The 16,312-nt window shown below is 43.8% G+C and overlaps 1 long non-coding RNA gene across 5 annotated transcripts in view; it reads right to left on the bottom strand.

Moving 5' to 3' along the window:
• LOC116242936 (uncharacterized) overlaps positions 1-16,312 on the bottom strand; it is a 190,037-nt gene that overhangs the window by 143,143 nt on the left and 30,582 nt on the right. For 3 of the 5 annotated variants that reach the window (XR_016466742.1, XR_016466743.1, XR_016466741.1), the window contains 3 exons: positions 13,104-13,240; positions 11,835-11,954; positions 4,885-11,385 (listed from right to left, as the gene is read on the bottom strand). This is a non-coding gene — a long non-coding RNA (uncharacterized LOC116242936). The other 2 variants (XR_016466745.1, XR_016466744.1) reach the window with 2 other exon arrangements.

Raw genomic sequence — 16,312 nt, forward strand, 5'->3', positions numbered from 1 at the left:
AGGTCAGATTTGAAACTAACAGAGGTCACAGTTTGTTTCTAGACTGCCTCCTCCAGGGACTCCACAAAAGTGGTCCACTAAATTTTTATCAATCCAAGATAGTTGCTTAGTAACAGTACCTAATCATTTATCTAAAGAGCTATTTTGATACACCTTCATGTCACGTTCCCAATTTTCCAGGTTGCACGTGTGTCAAAGTGCACAGTCCTTTGCTCCGATGAGAAAAGAAATTCTCTAAACAGGCAATCTGGAGCAGAACATATAGACATATATAATTCTTTATACAATATCAGTTATACTTCATATTTCTCATGGGCTCCTTCAAAGCTTTAAGCCTACTTGAAGCCCCAGTGTGAGCAGCTGGCATTGATCCACTAAGTTTGCATCACCCAAGATGGAAATCCAGCTATGCATTACACAAACCTGTGGTTAGCTGGAGATAAAGGAACCAGAGTTTCAAAATCCATATTCTTTTATCAACATACAAGATAAAGAGACCTGTGATCTGTAAAATACAAGAGAAACCACTTAGAGAAGTCCCCATATTTGTAAGGCATTCCTGATACATATCTCCAGCTGACACAACTATACATCTATGCTAGTCAGCTAGACTCCCGTTATAACCTCTGGAAAAATTGAAGTCCTATAGAAGGAAGTTATCTTGGACACTTGATGCAAGTTGGAGCTAATGAATCTTTGGAGGTACCCAGGCCCTTCTCCTTAGGGAATAGAGAACTTAGATAAACAACTTCAAAGGCTGAGGTTAGAGAGGAACTCCATGCTTTGTGTTTTTAAAGGGATATAGTATCTCTTCATGGTCTTGAGATCTCATCAGTATGAACAAGGGAGTTATACCACAGTTCATCGGCATTTCCAGTGGCCTCCAGGGGGCTTTGCATCCGGCCCAAACGATAGACAATTTTCCATAATCTCAGCAATAGCTTTTATGGGACTTAAAGGCAGGTCCCCTGCAGACCAGAAGTTAGATTCAACTCAGTAGGCCAAGAAACCACTGCATGCCTTTAGCTAAATTTGGCTGCTGAAGGACAGCTCTAGTGGGTTGAGGCAAAGAAGTGCTATTTTCCCTCAGGAAAGCTAGCTTTATTTTCTAAAGGTTAATGAGAAATAGAAGAAAATTAGGCTAGCCAAAAGAATGAAAATAAATATTTTTTCTTCTTCTTCTTCCCCCCTCGTTTTTCAGAAAAATGCATGGCTTTGGTTTTTCTGCAGGCAGTTGCTTCATATCAATGTACCATGTGGTGACTCAGACATTTTGTTATTATAATCCAAGCCAAAGGGGAGATCTATCTTACGAGATCCATGTCTTCCCCTTGTCTCTCCATACTTTATGTTTTCCTGGGTGATGGGAAACAGTCAAAACTTTCAAGAGGGTTCAAACTGTCTTTTGGCAGGTTGTACACTGCCTTTTCCTTCATCTAGCACAGCTAAGAAAAGCTCAGGTTTGCAGCAAGCTGAGATGTAGCTTCAGTGGCAGAATTTGTTTCTCAGTCCCATAAAGCAAGGGAGCCAGGCAGGCCAGGAAAACGTTAGAGCTCCTAGCACAAAGCTAAAGAGGGCTGTAAGTAAAGGGGCTTCAATAAGAGCGTACAGCCCCACAGCTGCAGTTGTTACATTTTCTCATCTGGCAAGTAATGAAGTGTTCAGATGCAGAAACTCCAACTGCCCTCAAAATGAATGTGCGGAAGAGCCAAAAGCACCTGTAAATCAGACCACTCTTCTTGTATTTCCCCTTCTACAAAAAAACTTAACTGCACTCCAGTTGCACCATCAGATAACACCACCAAAATCTCATTATGTATCCTGGAAACACTCCACAAGGAGCTGAAGAAATTGGTAGCAATGCAAGAGCAGTGATGTGATCAGGAGATACAGCCCTCCAAAATAAACCCATGGTGAGAGGCTTCCATGCAAAATTGATCTAAGGGAGGGGAAAAAAAAGAAAAAAAAAAATCAGGGTTCCAGTCTAACAAGTATGCTTCCAAGACACGGGTCAGCCTTTTGCATCCTGCAGCCTTTGAGCGTTATGAAGACCGAGGATACAGGGAATACACATGAAGTGTTTTGGATAGAGTTAGTTTCAGAGAGAGGCTAAAGAGAATTTTGACTGTGCACAAACCAAAGATGGTTAACAAACTCTCAACCCACATACAGGTGGAATGTGAAAGCTTTTAAAGTTTAAGACAATCATTGGATCAGAAGAGCTATGGGTTGGCTCCAAGAAACATAGTCCTCTGAATTGAGTTACAAGTGTTTCTTAAGAGAATGCTGTAAGAATCATTTGATCTACTAGATGTCTGTGGCACTTACCACGCACCTTCCCAGTGACAATGTTTCTCTAGTACCAAGAGCACCAGCCAGTTCTGCCCAGCCTATTCTGAGAGCCCAGATGCATGTGACTAAAGAGAAAGTTGAATAACATATCAATTCCCAGCCTTAGGTGCTCCAGCTCTTTCAGTGGGAGGAGGGGAAAAGGAGAACAGCACCCATTGCATTGCTGAAGGGTTGGGCATTTGAGCATATATCCACACGAGCCAAAGATGTAGGATAAAGAATAAAGGAAAAGTTTTGAATACTTCCAGAAGTCCTTCCACTACCTCACTTCCAGACAGATATGAAGTGACAACGCCCTGAGACAAAGAAACACAAATGAAGAGAACATTATCAGATTACTCAGAACAATTCCCATTTTTAGTAGCCTAGAATCCGTGACTTAGAACAGCCTAGAATTCAGATCTTGGCTGCTTAACTCTTTCAGTGCTGCCCCATGCATCACTATGACTGAAGAGCCTTATTGAACAGGAACTCAAAAGCATCTCTTATCACAACTACAGATAGATTTGAAGAAGAGAGTAGATGACTTAATAGACATAGCACTTGCTCTAAGCAACATCACTATAACCTGAGAGTGAGCAAAAAGCCAGAGTCCAGACCTGCCAAACTATTTCAGGTTGAATATGAGCCCATATCATGACAGTTAGTGAGAGTATAAAGACACAGGAAGAAATACTGTATGTTTTAAGAAACTGGCAGGAGCAGATTCCACATTTCAGTGTTTTGGCAGCAAAACACAGTCTGTTCTGGAACTTTATATTCAAATCCCTGTTGATTTAAAGATACAAAGTATCTTTACTAACAGAACCTCAGCACCAGGAGGACAGTTAGCAAACCTACTGATAATATTGTTTTTGCTGTCCTTTGTATAAGCACACATATCCCCCCACTCCCCCCTTTTTTTTCCCCAACTGCTAGCATTCAGTCACAGCTGTTATCTGAACAAGCTTGTAGAGTTATATGTTTTCTGATGTGTCTATTCCATTTTTTGTACAGGAGAGCTTGTTGTGTATTTAAAGCCAGTCGGTCCTGCCCTATTTGGTGCTCAGTGAATACTGTTGAACATCCTCTCACTCAAAGCTAAACCAGGAATCACAACAGCTTTAAGCGTAGTGGGAAGACTACACAGCATCCATGCAGTCTATCAGTGATCAACATGGATCAAGCTAGGTTCTTGGCACACATTCCCTGCTTACCTTCAGAATTGTCTTCTGCTGTGGAAACCAAACAGACCACAGAACACCAAGCACTCACAGCAAGATCTATTCTGATGAATCAACGTGAGCATTTAATAATACTACAAGTGATGCAACTATGAGCAGAGCTCAGGAAAACCCCAAAAAGTTGGATGCCCCCACGAAACATCCTCCCCTTGCCATAACTCTTCACATGTTAACGAGTGGTTTGACTGTCGCTCAAGTATGCAGAAGACACATGCACAACAGACACAGATGCAGAAAGACAGCAGAACAAGAACTTGATCCAAGCCATGGCAGCCACCAGCAATAGCTGCCAAAAGCATACCAGTCCACTGTGACAGATATTGCTGTCACAGTCCATGTTAACAGCTCATGAGAAATGAAGATGTTAGTGGAGAGCAGTCAGCGTCACTCTATCTAGGGCTCACTTCGGGTCATATATCATATTAAAGCAGTTTCTCAAGGAACAAGAAAACAGAGTAGAAAAAGAATAGAAACCTCTTAAGAAGAATTAGAAGAAATCACAATGCAAAATATCACAAATGCATAGCAAACCACTCCTTTGATACAGCATGCTGCACTCACATGAGAGTGATTTTTCGTCACCCAAAATATATATATATATATATATATATATATATATATATATATATATATATATATAAAATAATAAAAACACAAACCACAAGACCAAAAAAACCCAAAGATGCTTCATTTTAAAAAATTACCGATTTGTGATCACTTAGCCCTTCTATAGCTTCCTGGTTTCTGAACCAAAAACAAGCAATGCAAAAGATGACTGAAATCTAAAGTACTACAGTCCTTGTTACTAAAAACTTTCCAGAGAAACCAAAGACATCACAGTGCACCAAGTAAGCCTGAAGCCTATAGAGAAGCCTCAATGCTAGACACTCATAATCAAAATCATTTTGAACAATATACATTATTTTAATCCATGCTACTCTTACCAATTTCTCCATATAAATACAACAATATCTTTGCATATATGGACAAAGTTACATTCCTAAGCATGTGAACACATTCAGTAATGCTTATTTCACCATTCTTTCATCTATCCCAAGATACTCACTTCCACACACAGAAAAAATAATGGAAGAGCCTACATTTTGTTAACCAGACCCACAGTATTTAACATAGATATGTTTCAGCCATCTCTTACTGATCCCATTCCATATCCCAAACCGACTAGGCGCAATCTTAGGACTAATATACCATCCACTCAAACACGCTTTCAAGCATCAGCATTTTTTTTTCTCCTATCTGCTCATGCATCTACCCACTGATGTTTATCCATTATCACATGCTTATTTACCTAATTTTCCTTTCTCAGGGTACATAGTCTCTTCATCATCCAAGCTTCTCTGCCTCTTCATTCCTTCTTAAGCTCCTCTTCTCAGCCATCACCACAAGCTACACTTCTCTTCTTGTGCACACTAGTTGTTCTTCTCTTTAATTAGATCTCTTTTGCTTCTGTTTCTTTCTTTACTTCACAAAAACTAACCTTTATTTACTAGCAATTCCCTTCCTCCATGTGCTCTTTGTGGTCTCCTGCCTGTCAAGAGAACTGCATTGCTCCTCTGGCTCCTTCTGTGCCCAAGCACACCAGCTGAAAACAAGTGGGCTCAGCTGCAACTCCAGGCTTCAAATCCTCTCTGCCACACACACCAGCTGTTCCGGGTTTACATAACGTGTGATACAGGTGCATCCCCTACAACCTCTCAGAGTGTTTGAACAAGCAGGCACAGGTCTGGTACGCATCTTTCTCTACATGAGTTTCAGTACTGGCCCCAGGAACGAATGGGGGCAAATGACAGCAGCTCTACCTCCACTAACAGTGCTGTGTGTGAACCAGTGAACACAGCACCTTCAGACAGTGCAATCACCAGCTCAGATCCTCTCTGTCCTTCAGAAGTTCTGAGTTAGATAGATCTTCTTGTTTACAGAGATGAAGGGAAATGACTGCTCCCATCTCCACGGTCTTCTTGACTCATATTCAGAATACAATATTACTATCACTATCAGTACTTCTTCATAGTATCTCCAGCTGGAAAAGGAGAAAACAAACATGCTGGCTTCAGATTTCTGGAACGGCCCACCACTGCCAGCATGCCTCTTCCAAGCTAAGAATCAATGTATCAAAGAGTTGGGCATCAGTAGCCAGAAGGTCTGAGGTAAACCACCATCTCCATTACTTCACAAAGACCCAGGAAGCAATCACAGGGGAAGGATGACAGAATGAAAACAAGCTCCACAGAACAAAGGCGCATGTGTCAATCCACTCTACAAGAATATTTCAATTCACTTAATCCCAACATCTTGCATTGCTTAATGGAGAGAAAGGATGATGAGGTAGACAAACAGGGAAAAATGAAAAGGTGGCAACGCAGCTAAAGAACTGAATTAATGGAAAGGTACAAGAGAGATCCAAAAAATGCTGAGAATGTCAGACAGAGACCAGCCAAGATGCATCACAAAAAGTACATTTAAAAAAGGAAATCAGAAAGAATGTAGGAGTTAACAAAAAGTGAGGTGGTTTCTAGGAGGAAATTTGCTACCACGTTCCCATCATTTGGGTACACCCAAGAGGTCAGATTCTCCACTGACATTGCACCACTGATTCCAATAAAAATGTACTAATTTGCACTGCTTATGAGATTATAGTTAGCCCTCTATTTAATTATCTTTTCTTAGGACTTAACGTTTACTGATAAAGCTCTGCTGAAGCCCATAGGGCTGTTACGTTATGCACTTACACAGTGGTCCAGCCTAAATCTTTCTTTTTATCAAGCAAGTACAGAAAATGTGCCACTGTTGATGTTGAAGGGATGATCTGAGGAAATTTCCTCTCATCTGTCATGGTTATGCCTGTTCTTTTCTCTACGTTAGGGTAATTGCATTTCAAGTGAAGGCTTTCTATTCAGCAAAAGGAGGTCCTGCAAAACGAGTTAGAGAAAACCACAAGTTTGGCATCAGTACCAGCATCCTTCTCTGAATCGTCATGCCGAGTCTAGCTGTCTGAAAATTTTGTCTTGAAAAGTAGCGTAAGATTTCTTCACATGCCTATGATAACAGCTGTAAATATTTTCCTTTAGTATGCACAAAAATCCAAGTAACGTGGAAATAGAACCCTTGGTAATAGCTGCAACACCTAGCACTAAAGGATAGTGGGCTACTTCATACTACCTCCCTGTGAAGGTGAGCACCCCTTCACATACAGAGGGAGTAGACCAATGTTGTGCACACATGATCCTCTTTGGAGTGGAATTTCAGATCATTTGATGCCACCTGGCCACATAGTAAAAGCTTTTTCATTGACCAGAGTCAGAACCAAACCCTAAGTGACGATGCAAGAAATCTTTACTTGGCACCTTCCATTTCCCTCCTCCTGCCTTCCCTCAGTTTCTTGAAGTCAATAATATGGTGGTGACCCTGGCAGCCGAAAGGCACAGTGTTTTGTGATCCTTTTCAACATCAGTGCAATCTGTTTAAGTGGGGAGAAAGCCTGACAACCTTGAGTACTCACAAGCCACTCAGCTACCATAAAAGCAGTGGAAGAATCTTCAGGAAATAGACTGAGCTGATTTAGGAAAGCAATGGGCAATCTCTCAAGGGCAAACAAAGAGGCAACAACAAAATCACAGTTCATGAAAGAAAAAGTTGGGGTAAAATTATTGCAAAAACACAAAACTACCAGTGTTAAGCATGCTGTGAATCTGTTTACCATGTATTTTAATCATGTAACTGATCAGTCCACTGTAACATACACCACATGTTGAGATAGATGCAGCAGATAAAAAATCAGTCTGATTTCACACAGTAAAAATGTGTACATGCAAACAGAAAGATATTAAATGAGTTTCATACAAAGCGTTTCTTCTTATCGTTTTAAATGCATATCCCACTTATTCAGCTCAGTTTGAAGCCCACTTGAACATTCTGGGACTGTCCCAAATCCCATACGGGTCAAGAGCTCACTGACTCCAGTGGGTGTTGGATCAGCTCCTACGAGATCCAAATTCCTGTAAGGACTAGTGTTTCAGCACAGTTGGGTCTGCATTCCATACAGAACACACTGAAGTTACACCATCCTTACAGTGTAGCTGCAGTGTAATCTTAGAGCCAAACATCTACAAACACGGACTCAGAGGGAAATTAGTAGCCTGGATAACAAGCAAGTACAAAATACAGTGCATCTCTTGTCCACCTCCATCGAGGTCCCTGTGAGGCATCAGCAGCAATATTCAGCTAGAGCATTCTGGCCCCTTCTTACCCATTCGAATCATTAATCATTCATCCTAATTATCTCGGTGGTATTTTGTGCTCCTCCCCCACCCACGCTGCCTGTCTGTTTGTGGTATCCATCTGTTGTTCCTAATCATACACTTGGACTGCGAGATCTCGGCAGAAAGGGCCACTTACTCATGACGTGTGCACAACATTTCAGGCACTCCAACCTCAGTCACCAGCAGAGACCTCGCACTGTCTCACAACAAATCACAGTTTCTAATGCTGATAGGTAGATATGCTGCACGTGCACAAATACACACTCATATAAAATACACATACGTGCAGTCTGTATACCTGCATGCGTATTAGAAATGCAGACGTACACAGGAGAAATCTACTAGAGAAGGAGATATGCCTGCAGGTGCTACTGAGAGCAGGGGAAGGAGAAACGATGGGGGTGAGATGAAAAGTTTCAAATGTGAAATTTTAGCAGAAACTATCTTCTGCCTGCTCACCCCCTCTAGCTGCAGCCCACAGCCTTGCAGGACTGGGCACAGCAGGAGCCAATGTGCTGCAGCACAACACAGTTGCCCAGTGCATGGAAAGTACCTTTCTGCCTAAGATACTGCATAGTGCACAATGAAGGGGAAAATCTAAGGTTTCATGGGATCTGAAGACAAGCAGTAAAGCTTGCATGGACTTCCACGTGAGCAGCATGAAGGAAATGCTGGATTTTGCAATGCTTACCATACATAGAAGGGAACGGCAATGTCAGCAAGACTGAGCAAGTGCAAGTCTTCCCTTGCTTTCAGCTACTTGTCATTTCAAAACCTCCTTTTGCTTTGTTGGATACAGTAAAAAAAAAAAAAAAAAAAAAAAAAAGGTTTGAAACGGTCCTGAAAAGCATTTCGGTGGAAATTGTACCTGTAATGGAACATTCAATGGGAACTGGCCTGGAATTAATGATCAGACAAAAATTTCCAGCACTAGCTGCCTGCTACTGATACCATTTACTTTCACGTCTGGCTTGCTGAGACACATTCTGAGTTTCCCATTATCACAGACACATATAGAACAAGGCAAAGGTAAAGCAACCTTCTCTCCTTTCTTTCCATACTGCAGATCAAGCAGATTCTCACCCATGCTGAATCTGCCAAGCTCCAAGATTTAAGTTCAGTCTAACATTTAAGCAAGACAGGCAAAGCCTAGGAGGCACAAAGAAACCCCTGGGTAAAACCTCTTTGCTTCTGTGCACCAAAGAGGAGACTTTCCCACAGCTGGGTATGCCGACTCCCTCCAAACCCCATTTCTAACCCGTAAATATCTGGGATGAGAACATCAGGGCTGGTAGGACAGGCTGTGGTTCTGCACCTCAGTGGGGGCTGAGCACACAGCAGCCCAGGCTGGTGGGACTTTGGGATGTGAGCACTCTCCATCACCTGTGGCACCATCTCCTGAGATGGAAAACCGAGGGATCTGCCAGCTGGGACAAAGAATTGATTCTTCCACAAAGAGATTCTCTCTGTGTTGTGGGAACAAAAGAGTTTACTCTGAAGAGCTGTCATTCTCCCTCCAACATTGAAGTCACTTCAACAGAGATGGACCAAGGGACAGAAAAAAAAAAAAAAACAACACCAACATCAGGACAAGACACATACAATGTGTCTGGTACATTGCTAATGACTATCATCTGGGTGCAACAACGGTAGGATGAGAAACTATTTCTTAATGCACACGGAGCAAAGGAAGCCCCTTAAGCAAACATACCAGCAGAACAATTAGATGGTTAATCACAACATTGGCCATGAGAGAGTTTCTCCATTTTCGCACTTCAAAGGAGCAGTAATTAATAAACAGTGTTGCCTCTTCTGGAGAGATGAGTCAGCCCCCTGCCCACGCTGGGGTTATCCTCGCTGCTGCCGCGGCTGCTCTGAGCATGTGAGCGTTCCCTGGGGAGCAAGACAGCTTCATAGAGCTTGCAGTGCTGCGCCAGATCACATAGCACTGCCCTGCAGGGCCTCCCCACAGCATGGTGGGAGGGCTCTGGGAGCTCTTCTTCACCATAATTACATATCTACCACAGCCTGAAAAGAAGGTTGTGGTGAGGTGGGAATCGGCCTATTATCCCAGCAATAAGAAAAGAGGTAATGGAACTGAAGTTGCACCAGAGGAGGTTCAGGTTGGATACTAAGAAAAAATTTTCTCAGAAAGAGCTGTGATGCACTGGCATGGACTGCCCAGAGAGGTGGTGGAGTCACCATGCCTGGAGACATTCAGGAACCATGGAGATGTGGCGCTGAGGGACATGGTCAGCAGGCATGGTGGGCTGGGGATTGGACTTTGTGATCTTAGTGGTCTTTTCCAACCTTAATGATTGATAAATGTTCCCAAACTCCAGGTGAGGGCCATGGAAGAAAAGCTGATTAATCAGAGGAGCCATCTGCAACCAGCCCCCAAAGCAGGACAGCAGCAGGTTGAAAGGCATCAGCATTTACCAGTAAGTCCATGACATGAGCAGACCTTTCTGCTTTTTATTCAGCCTGGTTAAAGACAACATACATACACAGGGTATCAGAATAAACTGGCAAATGATAAGACACTCTTCTCTCAACAGTGTTAGCCCTGACATAATACACAACCCCACCAGGAGGTAAGCTTGAGCAGTTTGAAGGGCACTTGACATAAGTCCCACCTTCAGAGGGAAACATCTGCACTTATGAAAGGCAGATAGCTCCCACTCCTCCTTCTACAACAAGGACGTATGCACATCTGTGCTCTGTAGCACACTACACTTTTTCCTAAGGCAAGGTGAACACTAGAAGGGTGAGAGCAGAGGAGCCCAGGCAGTGACAAACACATAGTGTTACCGTTACCTGTCTCAGGAGAGATACCAAAGAGCTGCAAAATAGAAGGGGAAGCAGTCCCATCCCACCAGCACCAACAAGTGTGTGTGTGTAACAAGCAGAAGTTAACAACAATTCTGGCCCTCCAGAATGCATTGTGCTGCAACGGCACTTGTTCCCTTCAGCTCTTCATTCTCTTCACTGAGTTTTTCCTCTGCTGGAGCTCCAGGTGGGAAGAAACAGCCACAGAGGAGTTAGCATTCCACAGCAAGGCCTCCTTTCCTGAGCACTTCGCATGTTCTGTTTGTGACCAAGCCAAGGCCAGATCCCAGCTGACACTTTAACTTCAGTGTTTCAAACTTCAGACACTTTAAATAATTCCCTGACACGCACTACACCTGTATTTTGGTACTTTATCTTGTGAACTGTGTTTGATTTGTTTGTTTTTTTTTTAAGCACTCCCTAGCTTTCCCAGTGGCAACTATTGAGAAGAGGATGGCATCGTGGTGAAGGAGGACACCTGATCCTTGGTAAAGTCTGCAAACACCAGACTGGTTTGACAACTCCGTGCATAATAGTAATCACATTCTCTACTTAATGAGAGACAGATGAAGTGGTATGCCATGTTCTAGGAGATGTTTACAGGACAGAGAACATTGGAACAACCACATGGCTTCAAACCAGGCAGTGATCTACATGTGGAACTTGGTTTCAGCAGTCACCAGGACCAGAAAATAAGCAGTCTGCAAACAAAAAAAAATGCAAAAATCTGGTTATTGGAGTTGATAGAACATTTTACCCACACAGGCTGCTTATTTCTCCAATGCCCCAATGGCATCATTAGCATGCTGAAAGTGTATCAATTCATTGTTAAGGAATCATCTAGGCAAGATTTTACTTAACAGTGACGTGAGAGCTCTTGCACTTCCTTTGTGAGTCCTGTGCTTCTGTTATATCTGTCAAATAAGGACTTCAGTCTTACAATGCACACATCAGCACAGAGCACTTGGTCTCAGCCTCTAGGCTCTCCTGTGATGCAGATGACAGCCACTACTCAGATGCACAGCACTGAAGAGGTTAACAGATACTGGCCTTTCCTTGGTTACCACCTTTCTCAGTAATTACAAAGGGAATAAAACTGTCAGGAAGCAAGGATTCTAGAGCAAAAAGCCACTGAAAGTGTTGCACATGCCTTTGTTTCAGTGTCATGCATCTGCTACTTCAGCCTTTCACTGGGGTTCCTCTCACAGCTTTTCAGAGCTGCAGACATCTGAGACCTCATTCCAGGCTCTCCCTTCTCCTGGAGCTTGATCTGAGGGCAAAGAATGGAAATTCAAAACAAATAGTAAACAAAACCAAGCTCTCCTGTGTGTACACATACACACTTGTTTGGAAGTTCCTCAGCTAATTTTACTCCCTGTTTTCTGCTCAATCTGGAGTTATTATTTTTTTCTTCTTTTTGTCTTTCCACGCCTCGGTAACAAGAAAAACAAAGGATCAGGGAAAAAATATATATATATTTTTAGAGAAGAAAAATTTACTCCACAAAGAATGCTTTGTCCTGTGTCATGGACCTGCCCAGCTCTCCAACTCCAGATTCAACAGATGAGGCAGGCTGGTCATGCCTCCTAGTTGATGCTGATCAGGTGGCTGATTGGAAACAATCTTAACCACTGAATCTGAAGTGAGCAGCAATAAGTAAATCTGTTATTGGATTATTCAATTCAAAGCCCCAAACATCTGCAGAGCTTGGCTCGAAGTTATGATCTCATCTGAGCTATCACAGGAATTCCAGTTTTTCCTGGCCCAGGACTTGTTGGCTATTTGCAGAATGGAAACAGGAGTCAAAACCTGTCATCAAAAGACGAAGGAGAGGAGAGTGAATCCTAGGCAGGCTCCTTTAAGTTCTTGAAGCTGGCTTCCCCGCTGGCAGAAACCTAGCTTTGCTGCAAGACACTGCAAGACAGTCAGTGGAACCACATGGATTCGCCCCAACCAAGGATATATTTAATTTTTTTGTAGAAAATCACAGCACTCCAAGAAAACTTGACATTGATTAAAATGTAATAACTTTAGGCCTTCACCTTACAGTGAGAGGACAATCCCAGTACCCATCAGAGAACTCCAAGAAGTCCTCCAGCAAGTGCAGATGCCTGACACCTGTAGTGCCTGCTTGCTGCATGCCATCCAGGAACACAACCCCAGCTGTGTTTGGTATGGCTTAAGCAGATGGCAAAAAGATGAGCTTTCCTCCAGACAGTCTGAAAACCTCACTTTTCAAGACATTTCCTTATACATCAGAAAAGAGAAAAGAAAAAAACAGTTGTGGTACTTGAAGACCTATAAGAAAATCTTTGCCCATGGTATTAAACCATTCCCTTCAGGAGAACATAGAGAGTAATGGAAGGCTTTGGAGGCAGCTATTCTTATGCCAGGACAGTGTTCCATCACATCAGCTTACTTCCAGTTTCAGCCAGAGGTCACAGCATCCTGATGCCACCATCCTGATCTCTGTGCAGTGCCAGGTGATGCTGACAGCCTCCATGTCTCCTCGGCCGTATCAGTCCGTAGTGGACTGCATTATTTGAATGAAGAGTCCTAGAAGTGGAAGAAAATCTCTAAGGTCTGACTTCTTAAAAAAACAAAACTATACAAGGTGACTCTCCTTATATGCTGTGGTGTTTATGTAGGTTTTAGACATCATTAATGTACAGAGCCAAGAAGCAAAGATGTTTGGCTTTGAGCTGTCATTGAAATTAAAAGCACAAGCAGAGCCAGCAGAGCTGAAAATGAAGAGGAATAGAGCATGCAATATTTTTTTCTGGAAGTAATGGGCAAGCCAGCAACATAGCAGTGCCACTACCGTAAGTCTTCCAAGATGCCCTTTACTACAGATCTCTGTGTTAATAGATTCTTTCAAGGTTTGGTCCATTACCAAGAAGCACAAATACTTGGTCTGCCCAAGCATGATATTGCTCAAGGATTCTGGAGGAAAAAGTCCTAATCGAAGTCCTTAAGGTAACTATGCAGAAATTATTAAGAGCTGGTTTTTATTAACCCCAATTCACCAGCAGGGAAACTGAGGCAGCGGATGGTAATACAAAAGCAGCAATAGATGAGAACATCTCACCTCCGACTTCTAGCTGTTTGGCTCTGCCTACCAGACAATATTGGCTCCTAGGTAAATAATGAAGCTGTCACATCCAAATGTTATTTTTAAACCACAAGCATTGGGTTTGGCACAAACTCCGGCAAAGCACAGCACGACCAAGGGAGTCCTGAGGAACAAGTGCCCTGCACAGATGGAGCTGCTTTGGGGAAACCTTGCTGTTCTGCTGGATTTGTGTAACCGGTTGAATGGGAGCCCAGGCTCCAACCTATTGGCTGCACAAGAGCACACAGGGAGAGCCTGACCGAGGACACTGGGGCTGTGTGCAGGGCTGGCTCCATCAGCCACCACCTCCTCCACCCTGGCCTCCTATGGCCCTGGCCGTGCCGGCCAAAGCCATAGGAGGGCAGCAAACCCTTGGCAGTCCTGGAGCTTCGTTCCCAACAGGATCCTCTTCCAGCCCCTGGACCTGGGCAGCCAGACAGCCCCACACAGCACCCTTGGAAAGGTCAGCAAGGACGCCACTAGGGAACAAGGACCTCAAAAATCTCTTTGCATTGGCCATGGGTGGCCATCTTAGCTCCTCAGCCGCTGAGCTGTGTGTGTGTGGGACCACCAGCAGGGTTAGCAAGGCTCTGAGAAAACAGGTGAGTTGTGTAACAAGTGCTGGTGTGCAGCTCGCAACTTTAAAATCCACACTTTCACATAAGACTACTGGAACTCTTCTGCGGGTTAGTGGATGTGAGCTCACTGAGACATTTAGGGCATATGGGGTCAACAACACTAAGGACTTTCATAATTGCACTGGTAGAACAGCAGTGCAAGGACATCCATACTGGCTCAGATCAAAGTTCCATCTACCTCTATACCCAGCTCCCATGGTGGCCAGCAATAGAAATGGAGAAAAGAGCATAAGAAAAGAGCACACAAGAAGCTCCTCCTGCCTAGGATGCACCCTGCCTCCAGTAGTACACTGCTCAAGTAGCTTTGTGGTGCCTGTGTCCACACATTTCCCTCCCTTGGCTGCAGCTTTAGCACAGAGCAGTCTTGCCTTCAAGAAAGAGAGCCAGAAGTTGCATTTAAGCTGTTGATGCAGACAGAGCTCAGACGCAAGAAGTAGGTGAAACTGCATAAAACTGAACACAACTCCCTTGCCAACTGTAATGAATTAGCCCTCAAATGACCTTGAATCTCAGGGCACAGACTTTGTTTCAAGATCCACACTAAGGATGCACAAAGCACAGACACTTAGGCTCCCAACGAAACTCACAGCAAAACTGCTTTCCTGGTAGGTAAGGCAGAACAGCAGGAAGACACACTTACTCAAGGTAAGGCAACTTACCCAACATCCCCAGTGGCAAAGCTGAGATTCACTTACAGCTATTCTGACTTCTCCCCTCCCAAGAGGGATTCACACTGTTTCTTTCCAACTTGACTTTGCTCCTCTCCACCCAGTTGTCCTTACTAAAGAAGCTTCCTACAGTGCCTTTTAGGTAGCTGTCAGGTCTGGATGAGTGCCTCCACTCCACCAAATGGACTGTCACCCTCCACGCTGTTCCTATGTGTTCTCTTAATCCTGATTTCCCACTGAAGTAAAGAAAGAAAAGGTAAAGCAGACAGCAGAGATCCTTTCGCTTTCAGCTACCTCCCAGGGGAAAAAAAAAAGAAAAAAAAAACCCTACTTCTCTCTCTGCTCTCCTGAAAAAGAGGTAGTTCCCGTCCTTCCATCTCCTAACCACTCTGCTATGCTTCAGACACAAGGATAACTCTAGGAAGTAGTGAACAGGTGACAAATGGGCCCACCCTTGTTTGTATTTTTCTCCTTATCTGGGAAAAAAAAAACTTGGTCCTACCCATTTCCCCTAAGCTGCTCCATCTTAAAGCAGAAGTTTCCCCTCTGTCAGCCTCTGTGCATGCTCTCCAGATGCTGCTCACTTGCACTAATTGCCTCCCAGACTAAACAACCCTATCCCTGCTCACCTGCCAGCTCCACTCCCGCCTGCTGAGCTCAGAGGGAAGCACAGCTGCTGCACCAGATCCCAGTGCTGGAATGGGCTTCTGGGGAGGGATGGGGAAAACAATGCCATGGAGGGGAGGGAGAGGAAGGGGCTTTGAGAGCAGGTTGAGAATGGAGCCTTCTGCTTAGTTTAGCCACGCAGATGCCCAAGCTGAATGTAGGAACAGAAGGAAGACTGTCTGATCCCTGCAGAAATGTGCCTTGCTCTGCAATCAGTGCTACACTACATCAGACTGAGTGACTTCTGTGGTCGCTTCTGGTCATGAGGATCTAAAGATCTGGGCAGCACAGAAGGTAATGACAGGAGTCCATGCAGAAAGCTTGCAAAGCATTTGCCTGAAGGTACCTGACTTACAATTCTCACAAACTTCACAAACAGAAAACTGCCCTCAGAAATACTAAGACAATAAATCTCTTGCTCTAAGGGATCAAGGGTGTACTTAGATAAAGTTTTCCCCAGCACTGCTCCCAGTTGGTGGGAACAAGGCTGGTTACCTGCTGGATGCAGGGGAAAACAGCCTCCAAGCAGGTATGACCACAACAA

This window comes from Phasianus colchicus, chromosome 5, assembly GCF_987193195.1.
Source record: "Phasianus colchicus chromosome 5, bPhaCol1.hap1.1, whole genome shotgun sequence".
NCBI lineage: Eukaryota > Metazoa > Chordata > Aves > Galliformes > Phasianidae > Phasianus > Phasianus colchicus.